At 36.3% G+C, this 24,753-nt stretch overlaps 1 pseudogene; it reads left to right on the top strand.

The window, feature by feature from the left end:
• Positions 1-20,589: 20,589 nt before the first annotated feature.
• LOC121994974 lies at positions 20,590-21,796 on the top strand (annotated as a pseudogene).
• The last annotated feature ends 2,957 nt before the right edge of the window (positions 21,797-24,753 follow it).

Below are 24,753 nucleotides of genomic sequence, written 5' to 3'. Positions count from 1 at the left end.
AGCCCAATGGATATCTAATCCTGTACAGTGTCACTGAAAGGTAAAATACTGAACACTAGCTAATAAATATTGATCTTGCTCTTACTAGGTTGTCTAAACCCAGAACTAGGTTATCTAAACCTAGAGGCGACTGTGGGAGCCCACCCATTGGACATCTAGTCCGGTAAAAGCTGAAGCAAGACTGCTAAATAATCTGTAAAAATGCTTCTATTGCATTTATCCAAGCTACTAAAATGCCTAAGTTGCATTTTACTGCGATAAACAATTTAATCGAACACTTGGTGTGCGCTAATTCACATCCCTTGTGTCGAAAGTCTATGTACTGCTAAACTAAAACATAAAATCCACACGGAAGCTACTTATACTGCAGGTGAGGGGTTTCTTACCTCGTACGCTAATTTCCTTACAACTCTATTCGCTAGAATTCCGGTGGAGACGATCCTTTCGACAATCTCCTCGCTCCAACGCGTTCTTCTCGCGGAGGGAAATGTTCTTGTGCTGGAATTGCTGCCTGAAGGTGCTCTTAGGGCCCTAGGGAGAGAACCCTAGGGTTGGCGCCGAGAGGAAGAAGGAGAAGGAGAGGGGGCAGCGTGTAAGGTGAGGTCTCGGTGGAGAGTTCCCGAACCAAAGAATAAACCAACCCACTCAAGTTTTCTATTTATATTAAGTGGGTATTTCGGCCCAACTCTAATATAAATATTATTGATTCCCTCTTCTTTCAGCACACCCCTGCTGGGGCTCCTGGCTAGCCGGATTCACTTAAGTCTCGGCTCGGCTAGAGGTCATGGGTTCAATTCCCGCGAAGGCCGTTTTACGCTTATATTTATTTTTGTTACTTCCGCTACTCTAAAAATTCCGGAAAAATATCTAAAAATTCCAGAAAAATCATACAATATTTCAAATATAGTTTTGAGAATTTTCGGGCGTTACATTACCTGATCACTGTAATTTGGTATTTCTCGCCCAGACTTGTGTTGATGCATGGATATAAGCATCTTAAGTCCAAGCAATGAGCCTATGTATCTCACGTCATTCTAAGTTTGTGAATGCACAATCAAGGTAAACCTAGTGTATTTGTGAGATGGTCAAGTTCTAGATCTATAGGTGCATGTTTTCTATGGATGTAATCTAGACTAAGGCTAAATTTAATTTTGAAAGTCTAAGGAAATGGGAATTTTAGAAAATAAATGTAAAGATTTTTTCTTAGATTTTTCAAACCCTTTTGAACAGTAATAGTCCTAGTCTATGAAATACATTCCTAATTATCGACGTAAGTTGCTAAATTCATTTTTAAGGAGTGGTTTGGTAAATATGTCAGATAAGTTGGACTTGAACTCTATGTAATTGAGTTCAATATCTCCTTTAGTGACATGATCTTTGATAAAGTGGTGATTAATTTCAATGTATTTAGTTCTGGAATGATATACTGGATTTTTTTGTTAGGTTTATTGAGCTAATATTATCAATTAACACTTTTGTATTGCAACACATTCTCATATTGCAATATATTCGGTCTAAGTAGTAGATAAAGCAACATAGTGCTGCTTTCTAATAAACCAGCTGACAAGTGATGATCCAAGTAGTTGACAACCACTACTTGTACTTTTCCTATCAAGTTTACAGCCGGCATAATCTGAGTCAGAGTACCCCATAAGTTCAAAATTGGCCATTCTAGGGTACCACATTCCTACATTGGACGCACCTTTTAAGTATCCAAAGATTCTTTTAACATTGGCCAAGTGTGATTCTTTGGCGTAAGTTTGGTACCTAGCACACATACCGATTGCAAATAAATTATCTAGTCGACTGGTAGTTAGATACAGTAGGCTTCCTATGACACTTCTGTAATATTTGAGATCTATATATTTTCCATTTAGGTCACTGTCTAGGTTTACATTGGAGGCCACTGGAGTCTTAATGTCTTTGGAGTTTTCCATTCCAAACTTCTTAAGTAATTCAAGTGTATATTTTTGTTAATAAACATAGTTTTCTTCATTTGTTTATTTGATTTGTAGACCTAGGAAGAATGTTAGTTATCCTACTAGAGTCATTTCAAATTCTTGCTCCATTAATGTTATGAATTCTTGTAGAAGTTTTGAGTTAGTTGATCTAAATATTATATCGTCTACATAGACTTGAGCTATAAAGAAATCTTGATTAATTATTTTTAGGAAGAGAGTTGGGTCTACTTGACCTTGTTTGAAACCTTTTGAGATTAAGTATGTGGTCAACCTTTCATACCAAGCTCTGGGAGCCTATTTAAAACCATACAGGGCTTTCTTTAATTTGAACACATAATTAGGGTGTTCTAAGTTCTCAAACCCTAGTAGTTGCCCTACATATACCTATTGTTTAATTAATCCATTTAGAAAGACTGACTTTACATTCATTTGATATAATTTAAAACCTTTATGTGTTGCATAGCTTAATAACATTCTACTTGATTTGAGTTTGGCAACAGGGGCATAGGTTGTTAGAGTGTATACTAACAACCTAGCTTTTGTATATGTCTACATTTATAAGCTAAGTGTAGTTATTCAATTAATTTATATTGTAGACAACATGGTGTGTGGTGTCATACACAGAAGATCATGCTATCAATTTCTTATAAATTATAAACAGTAGCTCACGACTAAGATGGAAAGGAACAAACCATTGAAATAATCGTAGTGTAGTTTGATATTATTTTATCTTAACTATAAAATTACACTAGTACACTCTGAGTGTATTGAGCAGGACCATTTAAGGTAAGTTCTTTTTGTACTGACTATATAAAAGAACAAGACCTTTGGTATTATGGAAGTGTGTGCTCTTAATCCTGATATAATAACAAGCACATATATCTAGTATTTATTTCTTTGACTTATCAAAGGGTGCGATTTAGTTTGATAAATCAATAGACCCGATAAGTTGGGAAATGATATTATTTATAGTGTGTGTTATTGATTATAGAAGGAAACTGTGTCCTAGTAATTTAGGTTGATGATGCCCCCAAGAGGAGCTCATAAGTATTGTCATGTAAACCCTGCATGTGGACTTAGTCCGACATGACGATAAGGTTGAGTGGTACTACTCTTGGAGCTAGATATTAATTAAGTGAGTTGTCAGTAACTCATTTAATTAGTGGGCATTCTATATCTTAAACACAGGGAGACTAACACACTCATGATAAGAAGGAGCCCAAAATGTAATTTGGGATTGGTGCGGTAGTTCAATAATAATTCTTTAGTGGTATGAATTATTATTGATGAAATTAAGTTGAGTGTTCGGGGTGAACACGGGAAGCTTAATTTCATCGGGAGACCAAAACCAATTTCTCCTCTTGGTCCCTATCGTAGTCTCTTATTTATAAAGTATTATACCCACCCATACTCACCTTCTTACCGATCCTTATGTGGCCGGCCAAGCCAAGCTTGGAGCCCAAGCAAGGGCCGGCCAAGACATGGCTTGGATGGGTTGAAGTGTGGCCGACCCTAGCTTGAGTCCAAGCTTAGGTGGCCGACCACAGTAAAATTAAAAGGGTTTTATTTTTTAAAATTTTTCTTACGTGGATTCCATGATTTTAAAAGAGAGTTTAAAATTTAAATCTTTCCTTTTATAGCTTTCTACAAAAGATTAAGTGAAATGTTTAATATCTTTCCTTATTTGTAGTTGAAAGGAAGATTTTATTTTTTTGATAAAACTTTTCTTTTTTAACCATCCTCATGATTTAAAAGAGAGTTTTAAAATTAAATCTTTCCTTTTATAGTTTTTACAAAAGATTAAGAAAAGATTTGATATCTTTCCTTATTTGTAGATTGAGAGGAAGATTTTAATTTTAAAGATAACTTTCCTTTTTGGAAATCATCCACATGTTTTAATAGAGAGATTTTAATTTATAAAATTTCCTTTTATAACCAACCATGAAGGGGAAATTAATAGAGAAATTTTTATTTTAAAAATTTTCTGAAACAAATTAGGAAGTTTTAATTTTGTGTTTAAAACTTTCCTTGCTTAGATGATAGAGAGGTGACCGGCCACATCAAGTTTGAAAGGGAATTTTTTTTTAAACTTTCCTTTCATTGGCTAAGAGAATAAAAAAGCTTTTATAAAACTTTTCTTATGTGCCAAGACCAAGGAATATAAAAAGAGAGTAGAGGTGCCTCACCTCATAACTTATGTTCTAGTTTTCCTCTCTTCTATTTCTTTGGTTGGTGGCCGACCCTTCTCATCCTCTTCCTCTCCTCCTTTTCTTCTTCATTAGTGGCTGACGGCATCAACTCTCAAGGAGCTTGTTGGTGGCCGGATTTTGCTTGGAGAAGGAGAGAAAGGAGGTTTTGTTTTTAGCATCCCTTGGAGCTTGGTGGTGTGGCCGAACCTCATCTATTCTTGGAATTCTTGTGGTGGCCGAAACTCACAAGAAGAAGAAGGAAGTTTGGGTCATTCTCATCTCAATAGATCGTCGCCCACACGACGTCCGAGATAAGAAGAGGAATACGGTAAAAGATCAAGAGGTTGTTTACAAAGAAATGTTTAACTAGTAATTTCTATTCCGCATCATACTAGTTTTCTTTGTATAGTTTTTAAAATACCAAACACAAGAGACATATGATTCTAGGTTTCGAATTTGTGATTCGAGTTTGTGTTTTTTTATTTTTTGAATTTGTGATTCGATTGTTCCTTTTGGTTAAACTTAGGGTTATATAAGGAAATTAAATATTAAATTTCTTTAAAAGGCTTTGTCTAGGAAGTGGTGGATGCTCCCATACCCAAGAAGGCCTAGTGCCTCGCCATGTTTAACCTGGAAGCTGATTTCTGAAATTAATATTTAATTAAATTTGTAACATGAATGAATTTGGATCAATAATGTTAAGCATCGTTTGCGATCCAAGTCTAAACCACTAAGAACAGATAAGTTAAATTTGGAATCAATAATGTTAAGTTCCATTTGCGATTCCTAATTCAATTTCTAAAGAACACAATAGGTTGTTAGTAAAAGTTCAGGTCCTGTGCAAAATTTTTATACAGGGGAACCAGTATGATATTCCGCATAGTAACCAACAATTGGTATCAGAGTTAGGGTTTGCCTCTGTGTGTTTGGTTTTTAGTTTAATTATGCACATGCCATACATAATTTAGGCAGGATAATAGTAGGATGTACTAACTTTGTGGTTGCAGGCTTTAACTATTATGGTTTATAGATATTGTGTGTGATTGGACCCTTGCACATGTCAAGGGCATTTTATTATGTGTGCATGATTGTAATATTAAATACAACAGGAGTTGTATTAGTTATTAGGATTTTACATTTTTGTTTCGATCTAAATTACATGTAGATTCCTTTGTGGAATATATGATCGATATATGTAAAATTCTATTTTTGTCGTGAATCGTATCCTTACGAGGCGTGGTACTATTTGTGGACCAGGGGCGCAACGGAAAAAGAAGCAAGATAGATGCGGCGACTAGACCCGATTGCGGTGGCTAAAGATGGCAGCAACTAGGGTTGGCAGCACACGGAGGACAATGACAGAAAATGTCATAATAGTTGGAAAATTAATTTCCATTTTTATTGCTTTTATTTACTTTGATGTGTGTGTGCATAGTTTAAAATTCCTCACCTTAAATAACTAAGTGGGAGATGGATTAGTAAATAAATTCCACGATCTCCATTACTAGTTTGTAAGTGATGCGACAAACTTGCGTGTTGGCTCTGAGTGCCTCCCTCCCCATCGGATGAGTTTGTTTGCAGATCGCTAGATCAAACTTCCATTTTGGATGATTATAGGAAATTAATTAGGAACGTGTGATCTTCCCCATCGGAAGGGGCACAATCTTATTTAATGGACTAAGTATCAAGTAATGGTATACACTTAAGCACATTTAATAGTATCCTCCCTATCGGAGTCACTGCTATTATTTGTGTGACCGAAGGAAAACAACTATTAATTTGTCATAAAGATAGGTTGACAAGATAATAAAATTAAAACCCCCTCTTACAAATGTTGAGATTTTGTATACGTCCACACTATCGTGACATACAAAATTCACGGTGTTTGGGGTAATTTTATTTGTCAGGTTGACAAGATAATAAAATTAATGGTTAAAACTTCCTCTTACAAATGTTTGAATTTGTATACATCCACACAATCGTGGCATACAAAATTCACGGTGTTTGAGGTAATTTTATTTGTCATAAAGATAGGTTGACAAGGTTATTAATGGGTAAAATCCTCCTCTTACAAATATTTGAATTTGTATACGTCCACACTATCGTGACATACAAAATTCACGGTGTTTGAGGTGTTGGTGAATTTAAATGATATTGTTTTGAGGAATCAATATTATTTTAAATTCAAAAGTTTTGACCAAATATTTGATCAAAGACAGACCAACTATTAATTTTATTTGTCATAAAGTCAGATTGTTGACTCTAAGTTAGATTGTTTGGGTAAGTTTCTAACTAAGCCATTTAATTGTGTTAGATTTCTAAAGTTTGTGTGTGACATTCTTCTATGCCATAACTAGGTTTCTTCTTTTCGTGTCAAGTGACATTTAAGTGAAGAGATGGTTAGGTTGATTGCATATATATTGTCTTTCCTAAACCCTTTTAGATTTATGTTAGGGTTAACTATGTGCTTAATTAAGCATTCAGATGAGAGAAATCTAATCTTATATCCAGAATTACATAGCTGACTAATGCTAAGTAGATTGTATTTAAAACTATCAACAAACAACACTTTTTTAATAATAAAGTTAGTTTTGGGTTCGATATTATCTATCCCAATTACCTTTAGTTTGCCGTTGTTTCCAAAGGCAACCATTCCTAGACTTTTGTAAGTTAGTTGAGTGAACTTGGTGTGATCCCCAGTCATGTGTCTGGAATAACTACTGTCCAATATCCACTTGATTTTCTACAGAAGGTGGGAGTTATTGTTAATTTTATTCACTTTAATTTATAATTTTAATTGAGTTGTTTAAAGATTAACTTAAGCCAAGAGGAAGGAAATTAGTTGAAGATTGATTAAGTTAGGAATTTGGGTTATGATTATGAGTTAAGTTTATTAATTTTAATTTTAATTTGATATTAATTTAATTTAAATTTGATTTTAATTTAATTTAAATTTGATGTTAATTTAATTTAAATTTGATTTAAATTTAAAATTTTAATTTGATTTAAATTTAATTTAATTTAAATTAAATTTTACTTTAATTTGTTTTAATTTTTAATTTGATTTTATTTGATTTAATTTAAATTTAAGATCCTTAATTATCTCGCCCAATATATATTTTCAATCAGGGAATTCTATAATTTTGTAAGATGAGTTAAGTTGGATTTTAGGGTTTGATTTAACTTTGTATTAGATTCAAGTTTAGCTTTGGGTTCAACAAATAGACATTCTTTGAATAAACTTCTAAGTTATGGTGTGTCACCTGGACATCATTAGAGTGACCACGCATTCGAAAATTTTCAAATAATCCTATCCGGAACTTAATATAAAACTCTGGTCTGACCAGTTAGGATTCGTAAGGGGTAGCTTTAGTTAGTTCCACTAAACTAAATGTACCAGGTCGAAGCCATATCTTCCTAGACATGCATAGACAGAATTTTCCTAACTTACTATCATCCAAAATTTCACCAATATCATTTATCAAGTTAAACTTTTGTCCTTATTTAGACTAGTCCTAATTACCCACCCATGTAAATTATTGATTTTAGATGTGCCAGCTAGTTTGAAGCCTTCCCCTGAATTGTTAGAATTTGGATTTAGGTTTTGTGTCGATTTATTTTATAATTATAGTAGACTTGGTTATAGCTTGGGTTTTGATTAATTTTGTTTTTATTTAATTTAGGTTTGGTTATTGTTTTGTTTGATTTTATTGAATTTAGTTTAGTGTGTTTAACTTTTGAGATTGAGGTTGAGTTACTTGTTTTATTTGGGTTTAGATAGTGTATTTTATTTTTAGGTATGTAGCATTAATTGATTTCTACTTGAGTGGTTAGACACGCTTTCAAAACCCAGGCCTTGGTTTGAGTTTTATTTTGATTGACTAAAGTTATAAATGTTTTGTTAGTTGAGCTAGACTTGTATCCGAGTCTGTACTTATTGTACATAGCTTTTTGTGATCCAAGTATCATATAAAGGTACTTGGATCTAGTTGTAAATTTTTCTAGTAGTTCTTTTAGTTTAAGTATTTCGCTTTTTAATCTAGAATTGTCCTCCTCAAGTTTTACAACTTGAGTCAGAATTTCAAGTTGAATCAGCTTGATCGTTGAGATAGATTTTAGTTGATCGTTAAGTATTTTATTTTCCATATTTAGTTCATTTATTTTATTTTCAGACAGTTAATTTTTTATGTAAACATGCAATGATTTTAAAAAAAAAATTGCTAAGAGTAGACTGTTCCTCATCGGAACCTTCGAAAATGAATGCGAACTCGTGGCTTGATTCAGGTTCAGACCCGTCTTTCGATTCACTTTCTGATTCTGGTTTGTAAGCCATCAGTGTGAAGTAGTCGGTGTACTTCGGTTCGTCGCCATCTGATTCCTCCGTGAATGATTTGTCCCAACTTACCTTGAGAGCTTTCTTCTTCTTGAGATTTGGGCAATCATTCTTGTAATGCCCCTTCTTATTGCATCCAAAGCATGTAACATATATCTTGTTGTTGGGAGTAGATTTGATCTTCTGTAGATCCCTTTTAGTGAAGCCCTTTTTTCTCCTAGTGAATATCTTTTTTACCAGGTTTACTAGGTGTTCTTCATCATTTGAGTCTGGATCAGACTCATCTTCTAGTTCTGGTTTATATCTGGATTTATCTTTTGACAATCCTGCAACAAGAGCAATACCTTTCTCAGGTTTGGTATTACAGTTCTAATTCATAGAAAAGTTAATTTAACTTTAATTTAGATAAATTTCTAGAAATTTTGTAGACTGCTACGATGGATGCCCACATTGCATTTCGAGGAAATACATTTAGAGTATACCTGATCAGATCTCAGTTCTCCACCTGATGTCCGATTGTGTGGAGTTCGTTGAGGATGTCTTTTATCCTCGTATGCAATTGACTGGTGAATTCTCCTTTTTACATTTTAATGTTAAATATTTTTTTTAAAAAAATAAGTCTCTTTTTGTTACCTTTGTGTCGTTGGTTCATTCGTATAGTTCTATGAGCTTGTCCCATAGCTCCTTTGCATTTTCGTATGAGCCGACAGAGTTCAGCTCCTCCTTTGTTAATTCACACTGGATTGTGTTGAGGGTCTTGAAGTCGATCTGGGCCTTCTTCTTCATTTTTGGATTCCAATTTTCTAGGTCCATTGAATTCTGACATTGTCGATGGGCGCCTTGTATCCTTTGGTGATGCTGAACTATTGATCGAAGTTAATTTTCAGGTACACCTCTATTTGCTTCTTCCAATATGAAAAATCATATCCATTGAAAAGTGGTGGATGAACGGTGTTGCATCCTTCGTTTTGGGCCATTTAGAACTAGAATAGAAAACTAGAAGAAGGTACCAAGACTTGGTCTTGGATTAGCAGAGTTTTAAGAAAGAGATATCGAGGAACTAGATTGGTGTTACACCAACTTTGAGTAAAAACCGAACGAGAAGGAATTATTTAAAGAGATAAACTTTTACCAATTCAAATAAAATACGAAAGACTGAAATCCAAAATTGAAACAATTTTCGTCTGGCTTGATTGATGGTTGTACCAATTCAGAGCAGAACCTGCTCTGATACCACTTGCTGGATTGAGTCGCACGTGAGAGGGGAGGTGAATCACATGGTTTTCAAAAACAAGTCTTTTCGTTTTCAAAAATAAAGTGCACAGTGGAAAACTAAGTAAGAAAGTGAAATAGAAAATCAAGTAAAAAAAGCATGTGTTAGATTTTACTTGGTTTGGAGTCTTCGGCGACTCCTACTCCAAGACCCAAGTCCCGCAGACCTATTGATGGGTAATTCACTAAAATACCTCTTTCGGTACCTCTGGAAGAGGAAATCAAGTACAAAAGAATTTGGAACAAGTGCAACACACTGCACTTGTCCTTTTGCAGTCATTAAGTACACAAATTAAAAGATTACCATACACTCTTTCAATATGGTCGACTTAAGCTCGGTGTTTAGGCAACTTCTTAGTAGTAGATGAGTCTAGCAGCGTCGCAGCAGAGTTATAGCAGGAAGTCGGAGCGGTTAGAACCTCAAATGGATGTGTAGAAGCTTGCATGGAAGTTGTTGTAGAAGCTCATGTCGAGAAGCCCTTATAAAGGCTGTGGAAGGCGCCTTCAAAGGCCTTGAAGACACCTCCAACTCGACAAATTTGATGTCAAACAAACTGGCCCTTATGTTGGTTAGTCCTAGGAAAACGTATCGGTTACACTGTATAATTTTTTTTTTTTGCACAAGTGTCGAACCTTTCCTTAAATAACCTATTGTGTTCTTTAGAAGTTAAATTAGGAATCGCAAACGGAACTTAACATCATTGATTCCAAATTTAACTTATCTGTTCTTAATGGTTTAGATTTGAATCGCAAGCGAAACTTAACACTATTGATTCAAATCCACCTATGTTATTAATTCCATTAAATATTAATTTTTAAAATTAGCTTCCAGGACTGCATGGCGAGGCACATGACCTTCTTGGATATGGGAGCAACCACCACCACCTAGACAAAGCCTTTTAAGGAAAGCTAATATTTAATTTCCATAAATAACTCTATGTTTAACCAAAAAGAACAATCGAATCACAAATTAGAAAAATAAAACAAAAGAAACACAAATTCAAAACAAATCCGAAAATTCTAGAATCATATGCCTCTTGTGTTTGATATTTCCAAAAATAACTATACAAAGAAAAACTAGTATGATGCGGAAAACAATTACTAGTTATACCTTTCTTTGTAAGCAAAAATAACCTCTTGATCTTCTACCGTATTCCTCTTCTAACCTCGGACGTTGTGTGGGCAACGATCCTCCGAGACGAGAACCACCAAGAACCTTCTTCTTCCTTCTAGGTTTCGGCCACCACAATTCTCCAAGAGAAGTAGAGGTCCGGTCACCACCACCAAGCTCCAAAGGATGCAAGAAACAAAACCTCCTTTCTCTCATTCTTTACCTAGCTAGAACCGGCCACCATCAAGAGCTCCAAGAGGGGTTACCGCCGGCCACAAGAAGAAGAGAAGAGGGAGAAGCTAGGGCCGGCCACCAAGGAGGAAAAGAGAGGAGAAGAATAATAGAGTCGTTCACCCATGAAGGCACCTCTACCCCCTCTTTTATAATCCTTGGTCTTGGCAAATAAGGAAATTTAAATAAAAAGTTCCTTAATTCTTTTGCCATGAAAAGGAAAATTTATTTAATTAAAAATAATTTTCTCTTCTCAATTTACAATAGCCGGCCACTTTAAAAATAAAACAAGGAGAGTTTTAATTAATTAAAACTTCCTAATTTGTCTCCGAAAATTTATAAAAAATTTCTCCAATAATTTTTCCCTTCATGGTGGTTTGTAAAAAAAAAATTTATAAATTAAAATCTTTCTTTTAAACATGTGGATAAAAAAAGAGTTATCTCTAAAAATTAAAATCTCTTTTAATCTACAAATAAGGAAAGATATCAAATCTTTTCTTAATCTTTTGTAGAAACTTATAAAAGAGAATATTTAATTTTTAAACTCTCTTTTAAATCATGAACATAGTTAAAAAAGGAAAGTTTTCTCAAAATTAAAATCTACCTTTTAATCTACAAATAAGGAAAGATTTCAAATCTTCTTTTGTAGAAAGTTATAAAAGGAAAGATTTAAATTTTAAACTCTCTTTTAAAACCATGATATCCACATAAGAAATAATTTTAACAAAAATCCCTTTTTAATATGATTTGGCCGGCCACCTAAGCTTGGGCTCCAAGCTATTGGCCGGCCACCTTAAGGCTCAACCTTTAGGCTTGGGCGGCCCTAAGCTTGAGTTTCAAGCTTAGCTTGGCCGACCCTTATTGGTTGGGTAAGAAGGTGGGTATGTGATGGGTATAAATCTCTATATACAAGAGGCTACGATAGGGATCGAGAGGAGGAATTAGTTTTGATCTCCCGATGAAATTAAGCTTCCCGTGTTCGCCTCGAACACACAACTTAATTCCATCAATAATAATTCATTCCACTAAAGAACTATTATTGAACTACCGCACCAATCCCAAATTACATTTTGGGCTCCTTCTTATTATGAGTGTGTTAGTCTCCCTGTGTTTAAGATGTCGAATGTCCACTAATTAAATGAGTTACTGACAACTCACTTAATTAATATCTTAGTCCAAGAGTAGTACCACTCAACCTTATCGTCATGTCGGACTAAATCCACCTGCAGGGTTTAACATAACAATCCTTATGAGCTCCTCTTGGGGACATTATCAACCTAGATTACTAGGACACAGATTCCTTCTATAATCAACAACACACACTATAAATGATATCATTTCCCAACTTATCGGGCTTATTGATTTATCGAACTAAATCTCACTCATTGATAAATTAAAGAAATAAATATCAAATATATGTGCTTGTTATTATATTAGGATTAAGAGCACACACTTCCATAATAACTAAGGTCTAGTTCTTTTATCAAGTCAGTATAAAAAGAACTTACCTAAAATGGTCCTACTCAATACACTTAGAGTGTACTAGTGTAATTTATTAGTCAAGATAAACTAATACTTAATTACACTACGATTATTCTAATGGTTTGTTCCTTTCCATCTTAGTCGTGAGCAACTGTTTATAATTTATAAAGAACTGATAACATGATCTTCTGTGTGTGACACCACACACCATGTTATCTACAATATAAATTAATTGAACAACTACATTTATCATAAATGTAGATATTTGACCAATGTGATTCTTATTTCTAGATAAATGTTTATACCAAAAGCTAGGCTTTTAGTATACACTCTATCTTATCCGCGACGAGGTCTGATTCTTATCCTGCGGAAGGCACCTTCCATACATTGAAGGGGTCTTCTATGAACAGTACCAATGTATCTTCCATTGCTTGAAAGCGCCTTCCATCCCCTTGAAGGCGCTTCGGGTACTGTTTACCCGAGGCTTTTTATGCTCTTCTTGCCCTACAAAATATGTTAGTCCCATAGATTAAATAATAACATGCAAGACAAGTGTTAGCATAATGATATTGAGTAGTAATTAGACCCTGTCTCTCTTGAGACCAGGATCTAGTTAAGGTATCAGTTTAGGAATTCGAAATGGACCTAAACTGGACCGACGCCTACTATCCCGTAACTGGGGCGTGCCCTCATCGAGACACTCTTCTCTAGTGACTTACCTTCACTTACCAATTTACAGTCAGTTGACTAGTCTCACTACCCACCAGGTCTTCGTGCCATTTGACAGGTTCGTAGACTCAACTAGACTTTTGTCTGTTGTCTATCGGACTTCCTGCCAGATATCAGGTCAGCCCGTTGACCTATTTGGACTTCGCATCAGCTATCCGGTCTCGCAGACCTAACTAGATTTCAGCCTGGTGTCTGGTCCTCCAGACGTCCATTTCTGCACGCTTAGTAAAGCACTTAGATCACAAAGGCACCTAACTTAACTCACTTGTCATTTATCAAAATCCAAGTTAAACCGTTAGTGTAAATCACACCAACATATACAAATTAGGTTGCTTCTTGTCTGATCTATCTTCGATAAGGTTGACTTCCTTAGGTCAAGCTTTCTTCAAGTCGAGCTTCAGTAGACTGACTTCTTTCAAGTCAGGCTTTCTTCAAGTTAGGCTTGCCCTTAACGTGTAGCGTAAATGGTGGGTGACACATGTGTACCTATATTTACCTTCCTCCATATCAATGCGGCCGACACTAGGGGACCGTAAAGGTGACGGATCTATTTTTTTTTTCTTCAAGTCAGACTTTTTTTAAGTCAGGCTTTAGTAAACCTACTTTCTTCTAGTCGAGCTTGTTTTAAGTAGACCGACTTCCTTCAGGTCGACTTTCGGAATGCCGAGTAGCAAGGAGATCCTTTGAATGAAGGTCTAAAAATACTCAACAAAGAGATTAGAAGGGGAGTCAAGACGAACCTGGACAAACCGCTCTGTCACTCAAGTTAGACTTAAGAGAAAAGGTGGAGAAGATGAATGGAGAAAAGTATGGAGAGTTATGAAAATTACTTGGCTTGATACTGCAATTGTTTTCCTTTAAATAAAAGTGAAGGGATGACCCTTATTCTCAAAGGGCACGCATCTTCCTTTCCTTGCCAAGAGACACCTCTTTTGGTGATCGACGCTTTGACAACTGTGCCCCTTGGTGCTTCAGCAATTGCCAAGTTGAAATAGAGTTTAAATTTGAGCGAACCAAACTATACGACTCAGACGTAATTGACTTGAGGTCTTCTATGAGGGGCTGACTTGACAAGAACTCGATTTGTCCAGACTTGACCTTAGCTTGACTTGACTCAAGCTTATCTTGACCATACCTAGTCAAATATTGACTTTGATGTTTAGCTCAACTTGACTTTTGATTTGACAATATCAGATTATATCAAAATATTATTTATCAACTCATTTAAATGTTATATATTAGAGTAGTTATCTAGTAGCAGGGCTCTGTTACAGTGCACCTAGGTAAGTATGCATCGGGTGCTTGACTGAGTGGGCGGGACCCACTCAATTGTGCACCCTAGGCGTGCATGCCTAAAGTGTAGTGTAACAAATTCATCAAGCAGCTTTTATACGGTGTAGTTGTAGCGTAACAAATTAGTCAAGTAACTTTTATAGGTAGTAGTAGTTAATCATATTAATACAATAATATTAAAAATAAGAATATTTTAAAGATAGAATATTTAATAGGAGACTTTTTATTTTTATTTTTGAAAAATAAGTGTGTTTTTAATGATTTATTTAATTTAGGTCGTCCTTCCAATTTTTTCTATGTAATAAAAAGCAGTGTTTTTTTTTTTAAAAAAAATTGCTGCCCATTAACCAATATATTACAAAATTAAACCCATCAATAGTAGTCAAGCTATCCCACAATCACGTTATCAGAGAATTTATCAAAGCAATTCATGAATAGCCCTTTCCTATTGCTCCGATGATAGCCCTTCCCTTGCCCAGGCAGCCAAATTGGTTATACAGATTTATAAAAATGAGTAAGGATCGAATTTTAGTAAAATCAAGGAATTATCCTTCCGTATGATAGTCAATTTCAGTTTCTTGATTTACAAAGGATAGATTATTAAAAGTCATTATTAAAATTCAGGTATCCACTGTAAAAAAAATTTCTCTAAAACTATCTATTGGTGGAAGAGGGCGCGTTATTGACGTGAGATGGATCCGAAAAAGGAGGGGGGGTTTCAGTTATAATTTAGAAATGATTCGTGTTTATATTTCACAGAAACGTGAAATTAAAATAGGTGATAAAGTAGCTGGAAGACATGGGAATAAAGGTATCATTTTTTAAATTTTGGCTAGACAAGATATGCCTTATTTGCAAGATAGAACACCTGTTGATATGATTTTCATCCCATTAGGAGTATCATCACGAATGAATATGGGACATATATTTGAATATTCGCTTGGGTTAGTGGGAGATATGTTAAAAAGACATTATAAAATAACATCTTTTGATGAGAGATATGAGCAAGAGACTTTGAGAAAGCTAGTGTTTTCTGAATTATATGAAGCCAGTAAGCAAACAAAAAATCCATGGATATTTAAACTAGAATATCCAAGAAAAAGCAGAATATTTGATGGAAGAATATGATCCTTTCAAACAACTTGTCTTTGTTGGACCCCGTGGTTGTTTTGATGTGATCAACCAAGTTAGTTAGGTCCTGTTTTTTTTTAATCCTGTGTCTAAGTGTGCAGGAGCTTATGAGCACAAGAAGTCGAGCGGAAGACGTAGTTAGCGAGAAGGACGGCACGGGAAGGGAGCCGACGGGCTCGGTGCGTCCGAAGGACGAGAGAGCTGTGGAAGAGTACACCGGTGGACGAGAAGAACGTGTGTGACGTTCGAGGGACGTAAAGCCGGGACGGAAGCCTACTCGAGAAGAAGGCCGGAAATTGGGTTCAGGTGAGCCATATTCCGGTTGGCTGGAATCACCCAAAAGAACGGAACTTCGGAAGTTGAAGCAAAGAAGCAAGTGTGCTGGAAACACTGCTCAAGGCGCCTTCATCATAGCTTGAAGGTGCCTTCACCTTGAAGGCGCCTTCAAGACTTGATGAAGGCACCTTCATTTGGTCAAAAGTGATCGTTTGAGCGTGGATAAAGTTTTATCCGCTGACTTGGTTAGAGGCGCCTTGGACCTTGTTGGAGGCGCCTTGGACCCTCGGGATAAACTTTCCAGGAGCTATATAAAGGCCCCTGGAGCTAGAAAATATTCATTCATTTAAGCAATCAACTCTGTAGTCATTCTTAGCAATAGTTCTAAGCTTCCAAAGTGTAAAAGGCTTCTCCACCTTCAGAGAAGGAGATCTTATTGCACTTTTCCTACTGCCTTGGATTAACAACCTTCTTGGTTGTAACCAAGTAAATTGCTGAGTTCTTTTTCTTTATTTCTGTTAAGCTACTTTATTACTATTGCACTGTTTGAGTTGAAAGAATCGAGAAGGGTATACTTTTGTTTTGCAGGCAATTCACCCCCCTTTTGCCGGCCTCACTGCACCGACAAGTGGTATCAGAGCCCGACCGCATCAGAAGAACTAACCACCAACTGAAGCACAAGGATCAAGACGATGGCCGGAGCTAACATTCATCCCCCGAAGTTTGACGGAGACTTCGCTACATGGAAGCGAAAAATGGAGGTATTTTTTAAAACTAAATTTGATATACTCTTAGTAATGAAGTATGGATATGCACCGCCAAAAGACAAAGAAGAATGCAACTGGACGAAGAAGGAGCAGGCTGATTGCGTGGCCAACGGAAAGGCAGAATTTCACCTGCTCAGTGTTCTGCCACCCTAGGAGGTAAGTCGGATCAGAAGCTACGACTCCGCCAAAGACCTCTAGGATAAATTCCTGGAGCTCCACGAGAGTACCTCAGAAGCGAAGCTAGCAAGGCGCGACGGCCTCCAGACACAACTAACAAATCTCCGGATGAACAACAGCGAGAAGGTTGCGCAACTCCAAGCGAGGATCAAGGAGCTGATAACGCAACTGACAAATCTCGATGAAACGGTAACAAACCGAGATTCCATCCGGTATGAGTGGGCGTCCTTAGTAGATGCTTACTACATCTCTAAGGACTTTGAGGTAAGTAGCTTAGAAAGTTTATTTTTTAACTTTGAACTTCACGAGTCTAGACTTGCAGAGCCTAAACAAGTAGAGAAGTCGAACCTCAACATTGCCCTACAAGCCGAAAAGGACGATCCCAACTCCGAAGCGTCGATCGACGAAACCGAAGCAGCACTACTGGTAAGAAGTTTCAATAAATTTCTTAAAACTAATAAATTTAAATCGCAGTCGAAGAAGCATCAACGCAATAGAAGGACAATCAGGTGCTGCAATTGCAACGAAGAAGGGCACATCAAGGATGACTGCCCAAAGATAAAGCCAAAGACAAAAGACAAAGAGAAGGTAAAGTACAAGTCAAATTCCTCCAAGCACAAAATCTTGAAGGCCACTTGGGACGATTCTATGTCCTCCGAATCAGAAGTTGAAGTCTTCTCAGGATTAGCACTGATGGCCAACCATCTCTTCGAAGATGACTCAAGCTCAGAGATGAGCATAGATGAAGGGGGAGGAACCTCAGAAGGAGAAGAAAGTTGCGACGAAGGGGGAACATCACCAAACAAGGTAAGTAAGGTACGTGATCTCACTTCTAATCAGTCCTTTCAATTTATCAAATTACTTACGAAAGATCTAGCAAAATTAGAGAAAGAAAATGCTGAATTGAAATTGAACTTAGCAAAAGCATGCCCACTAGAAATGTATGATAATTTAAATTTAGAAAATGAAAAACTAAAAATTGAAATTGAAAAATTGAAAAAAATCATGCATACTTAAATAACTTTCCAAAATCAAAACTAAGGACTTATGGAAAATTAAATTGGTACATTAGAAAATATCAGGGACAACTTAGGAAAGTTCCTAGAAACTATGTACCCCCTAAGTTTTTAAATAACCTTGTAAGAAGGAACCTTTACTACTAAAATCATTTCTAGACTAAATTTTTCTCAAGTTCAGGCTTACAGCGAGAAAAATTAAATATTACAATTTCTTTATGAGGTTTTGTCTAAGGAAGTGATTGTTGCTCCAATAACCAAGAAGGCCTAGTGTCTCGCCACGACCTGGAAACCAAAATATTGAAATAAAATATTTAATTAACTTTTTGGTAAAACATTAAAATTGAAATTAAATAATGCTTTGGAAAGTTTTTCTTTAACATCTTTTTAATTCAACAAAAATATTTCTTGCAGAAATTTTTTAAGAAAATTCTCCATACTATTTTTTTCGCCTAAGTTAAAAATTTCCTCTGAAATTTGAACTAAATTAGAAATCTCCTTTTCTTGCCTAAGTTTTGACATAGAAAATTCTTTCAAAATTCTCAGAAAGTTGTTTTACATGCCTTAGAAATTTTTTCCCATTTTTGCTGTGATCAAAGGGGGAGAGTTAGGCAACAAGCTTAGGGGGAGTTAGGAAAATTATTTTTTTTTAAAAAACTTATGCAAATTCTATTATTGCAACTTATGTGCTTAAAATGTTAGTTTAGTAATTTTCTTAAAATTACTATTTGGTTGTTTTTACCCTAACTTGAACTTGGGTTGATGCACATAAAAAAGGGGGAGATTGTTGGACCCCGTGGTTGTTTTGATGTGATCAACCAAGTTAGTTAGGTCCTATTTGTTTTTTGATCCTGTGTCTAAGTGTGCAGGAGCTTAGGAGCATAGGAAGTCGAGCGGAAGACGCAGCTAGCGAGAAGGACGACACGGGAAGGGAGTCGACGGGCTCGGTGCGTCCAAAGGATGAGAGAGCTGCGGAAGAGTACACCGGTGGGCGAGAAGAACGTGCGTGACGTTCGAGGGACGTAAAGCCGGGACGGAAGCCTGCTCGAGGAGAAGGCCGAAAATTAGGTTCGGGTGAGCCCTATTCCTGTTGGCCGGAATCACCCAAAAGAATGGAACTTCGGAAGTTGAAGCAAAGAAGCAAGTGTGCTGGAAACACTGCTCAAGGCGCCTTCATCATAGCTTAAAGACGCCTTCACCTTGAAGGCGCCTTCAAGACTAGATGAAGGCGCCTTCATCTGGTCAAAAGTGACCGTTTGAGCGCGGATAAAGTTTTATCCGTTGACTTGGTTAGAAGCGCCTTAGACCTTGTTGGTGGCGCCTTGAACCCTCGGGATAAACTTTCCAAGAGCTATATAAAGGCCCCTGGAGCTAGGAAATATTTATTCATTCAAGTAATCAACTCTGTAGTCATTTCTAGCAATAGTTCTAAGCTTCTAAAGTGTAAAAGCCTTCAGAGAAGGAGATCTTACTGTGCTTTTCCTACTGCCTTGGATTAACAACCTTCTTGGTTGTAACCAAGTAAATTGCTGAGTTCTTTTTCTTTATTTCTGTTAAGCTACTTTATTACTATTGCACTGTTTGAGTTGCAAGAATCGAGGTGGGTATACTTTTGTTTTGCAGGCAATTCACCCCCCTCTTGCCGGCCCCGCTGCACCGACAATCTTAATAGGAAGGTCCTATATTTCAAAATTAATTCATTAAGTTGATGATAAAATCCATCGACGCTCTAGTGGACATTACGCACTTGTTACACAACAACCGCTTAGAGGAAGGGCAAAGCAAGGGGGCAATGATTAGGAGAAATGGAAGTTTGGGCTTTAGAGGGATTTGGTGTTGCTCATATTTTACAAGAGATGCTTACTTATAAATCTGTTCATATTAGAGCTCGTCAAGAAATACTTGGTGCTACAATCCTTGGAGAAAGAGTATCTAACTCAGAAGATGCTCCAGAATCTTTTCGATTGCTTGTTCGAGAACTACGATCTTTAGTTATAGAACTGAATCATTTCCTTGTATCTGAGAAGAACTTCTAGATTAATAGGAAGGAAGCTTGATCTGAATGAATCAGAATTTTTATTCTATGATTGACCGGTATAAACATCAACAACTTTGAATTGACCTAGTTTCTCCTCAACAAATAAAGGCTTGGGCCAATAAAATCTTACCTAATGGAGAGATAGTTGGAAAGGTGACAAAGCCCTATACGTTTCATTATAAGACCAATAAACCGAAAAAGATGGATTGTTTTGTGAAAGAATCTCTGGACCCATAAAAAGTGAAATTTGTGCTTGTGGAAATTAGAAGACCCAAAATTTTGTGAACAATGTGGTCCCACATAAAAATCCTACATAAAACAAAAAAATCTTTAAAAGAACAAAAAATTATTCTGAATTCTATATATATATATATATTCTAAGAATTCAGAATAACTTTTTGTTCTTTTTATTTTTTGGTTAATCATTCACATTCAGAATATGCTTCTACTATGTTATATTCATTTTTAAGTTAATTATTGATTTAACTAAATTGAATATAACATATTCATAAAATATGAATTATCACATAATGCATTTTGAATTGCAGCGTGAAACAAAGGCATCCCTCTTCCCTTCCATACAATGCCTAAAGTAAAAAATCGATATCCCAATTTTTCTATATGGGGACGAGTTATTTATCGGAATAGTACTCTTACTGATTTATTAGCAACAAGTAGATCTACACCAAGTGAATTACTAATGTGTCAGGAAAAATTGGTACAAGAGGTCGTGGATACACTTCTTGATAATGAGATTCGTGGACAACCAATGAGGGATGGTCACAATAAAGTTTACAAGTCATTTTTATATATAATTGAAGGTGAAGAAGGAAGATTTTGTGAAACTCTGCTTGGTAAACGTGTTAATTATTTGGGATGTTCCGTTATTGTCGTGGGTCTTTCGCTTTCATTACATCAGTGTAGATTACCTCGAGAAAGAGCAATAGAGCTTTTACAAACATTTGTAATTCGTGGTCTAATCAGACAACATGTTGCGTCTAACATAGGAATTGCCAAAAGTAAAATTCGGAAAAAAGAATCCATTGTATGGGAAATACTTCAAGAAGTTATGCAGGGGCATCCTGTATTATTAAATAGAGCACCCACCCTGTACAAATTAGGCATACAAACATTCCAACCTATTTTAGTGGAAGGGAGGGCTATTTGTTTACACCCATTAGTTTGTAAGGGTTTCAATGCAGACTTTGACGAGGATCAAATGACTGTTCATGTATCTTTATCTTTGGAAGCTCAAGAGGAGGCTTGTTTACTTATGTTTTCTCATATGAATCTCTTGTCTCTAGCTATCGAGGATCCTATTTCTGTACCAACTCAAGACAAGCTTATTGGACTCTATTTATTAACAATCGGAAATCGTCGAGGTATTTGGAAATAGGTATAATTCATATAATAGTGGAAACTAAAAAAAAATAGTTGATAATCATAATAATAACTATAGGTATATGAGGGAAAAGAACCCTATTTTTCTAGTTCCTATAATGCACTTGGAGCTTATCGATAGAAAAGAATCAGTTTAGATAATCCTTTGTGGCTCCGATGGAGACGAGATGAACATGCCATTGGTTCAAGAGAAGTTTCCATCGAAGTTCAATATATATGAATCTTTAGGTACTTAGCATGAGATTTATGAGCATTATCTAATAGTAGGAAGTATAACAAAAGAAATCCATTCTATATACATTCGAACTACTCTTGGTCATATTTCTTTTTATAGAGAATTGGAAGAAGCCATATAGGGTTTTTGTCGATCCTACTCATATGCTATTTAATCTAATTTCTTAAATTAGGCGATGTTCGTGCCTAGTGCCTAGGGTAATTCAGGTCTCCCAAATTTCACTGGTATTCTTGTTGGTCTTTTGAGAGCATGAAACAGTAATAAAACAATACGGTAACCACTCACAGTGACCTCTCGAAGAAATCGTCGAAGAACCGCCGGAGACGTTGCTGCTGCTGTCGCCGAGAAGATCACCTCACGGAACCTCCTCGAACTCTTTCACGAACCAAATCCCGGCCTCTGAACGTTCTCTACTGCTCGACCAAATCTCCTCACAACCCCTCTTTGATCACCTTCTGCTGCGCTCTCTCCAATCGACGATCGACACACTTCTCAAAGGCTTGGACACACCTTTATAAGAAGGTTGAGGAAGACAAAGGGGAAACGACGCCCCTTCGTCTCCTTGGCGTTTGCAGCAAAGAGAGTAACGAAGGGGAAACTATGCCCCTTCATCTCCAGTAACGCCCAACATCTCCCACTCGTCCAAGTCAATCCATATGGTCACATAGACCATGTCAGTCACATAGACTACAAGGTGATCATGTCATGAAGACCAGAGCAAAATTAGTTACAAAGACCAAATAAGTCACGTAGACTTTATGAGGATCTAGTCACGAAGACCAGAGCAAAATTAATTAGTCATAAAAACCAAATAAGAACATCCATTCCATACATTAGGGAAAATGGTTCGTGCGACAGCAAGCACACTGAGTATTCAACTGCTAAGAAGATTGTCACACCTTACTTAGCTGCTCCATAGAACGAATCAGAGACATAAATGCCCATAGAATGAATCAAAGACATAAATGGCTGGCTTTTACCCCAGATTAAATTATTTACATCATTATGAACATCTCTAATCCCTCATATTGACCATATGTCAAGAGCATATTCAACATCTTCAATCAAACAAATTATTCACAATTACATCTTATGTACTGAACTAAAAATATAACTGGTACCAGTGAATAGATGTCACATATGTAAATCAATCTTAATCTTCCTTTTTAGCTAGAATCTATTTATTCTAATCAGTCGTTTTCCTAGTTATGTTCCATAGACCGAATCATCCATAGTCAATAGGATACATGCTAAAGTAGCAGACACTGATCAAAACTTCAAGTAGACAGCTAAATAGTCACTTAGGGTAAGATTGAGATTAATTTATAATCTTAAGGGTCTCACATAGTAGAGAAGCAGAGATCCATTCTCCTACTACCCTTCTTGTCGCCATAGCACATGTGGTATGAATCACATGCTACGATGTTATTCTCTTTATTAAAAAGAGCGCATGTTTTTTCCCAAATTTAACATTGTACAGATTTCAATCTAGACATACCTAATGTCTAATCTTGAATTCAACATATGAATTCTAATCTGGCCTTTGAGCAGATTCAGTAAATGGTGGGTGCATTTACTCCAATCATTACACAAATGATCTCATCTTGATACAATTATCAAGGCGACTTTAACTTATGGGTATGTCTCTATTCACAGTTACATAAGTTGTCCCATAAGCAACGGTGTTACCTCTATTCGTACTTAACAAACAGAGATGATTGTCCATGTGAGTGGACCAATCTCAATATGCCAACATGCTTATCGACAATTAGTTACATTCTTCGAAGTCCTAAAGAATTCACATGTCCATGAAATGATTCTTTAGTCAATGACTTAGTAAAAGGATCAGCAAGCATATTCCATGTAGGGATGTACTCAAGAATTATCTTTTTCTTGTCAACAATATCCCTTACAAAATTATACTTGATTTCTATATGCTTGCCTTTACTGTGATATTTGGGATCCTTGGAAAAAGCTATCGCAGCTTGACTGTCACAGTACACAGTAACAGGACTCCCATTATCCTCAATAATTTTCAGATGCTTCAGGAACCTTCTTTGCCAGACAGCCTCTTGCACAGCCGCTGCACAAGCCACATACTCAGCTTCCATTGTCGACAAGGCTACACAAGCCTGCTTCTTGCTGTTCCGTGAGATGACGCCACCATTCAACAAGAAGACATAGCCAGATGTGGATTTTCTGTCATCAAGGTCCCCTGCCCAATCTGCATCTGAGTAGCCACTTAGGCTCATATCCGATCCTTGAAAGCAGAGCAATAATCCGCTGTTCCTTTGAGATATCTGAATATCCTCTTCACCGCTTTCCAGTGTCTCGATCCTGTGTTTGACTGGAAACGGCTAACTAAACCAACAACATAGCTTATATCAGGATGAGTACACAACATAGTGTACATCAAACTACCAATAGCACTGGCATATGGTTTCTTCTTCATTTCGGCTATTTCATCAGGAGTCTTTGGGATACATACTTTTGCTCAAAATAGTACCTTTCGCTATAGGCGTCTGTTCAATGTTGCAATATGACATATTGAAGTGTTATAGCATCTTAGTGATATAAGCTTCTTGAGACAAACCCAAAAGCCTTTTTGATTGGTCTCTAACGATTTTCACTCCTAAGATGTACTCTGCTTCTCCCATATCTATTATGTCAAATTGTGATGAAAGCTAACTTTTGACTTCTATCACACATTTTTTGTCGCTTCCAGCTATTAGCATATTATTAACATATAATGATAAAATGACAAACTTTCCTTTTTCCTTTCGTAGGTAAACACAATGATTCTCATTGATCATTTCGAAACTATAAGACAATATTACTTCATTAAATCTTATGTTCCATCGTCTTGACGCTTGCTTTAGCCCATATATAGACTTCCGAAGTCTACAAACTCTTTTCTCTTGGCCTTCAACAACATAACCTTCTGATTGTACCATATAGATTTCTTCGTCAAGATTACCATTAAGGAAACCTGTTTTTACATCCATCTGATGTAATTCCATGTCATATTATGCTACTATAGCTAGAATGACACATATTGACACAAACTTCACAACTGGGGAGAATGTCTCTTCAAAGTCAATATCCTCCATT

Source organism: Zingiber officinale, chromosome 6A (genome assembly GCF_018446385.1).
Source record: "Zingiber officinale cultivar Zhangliang chromosome 6A, Zo_v1.1, whole genome shotgun sequence".
NCBI lineage: Eukaryota > Viridiplantae > Streptophyta > Magnoliopsida > Zingiberales > Zingiberaceae > Zingiber > Zingiber officinale.
Note: the sequence above shows the minus strand (reverse complement) of the source record. Positions and strands in the feature narration are given on the sequence as shown.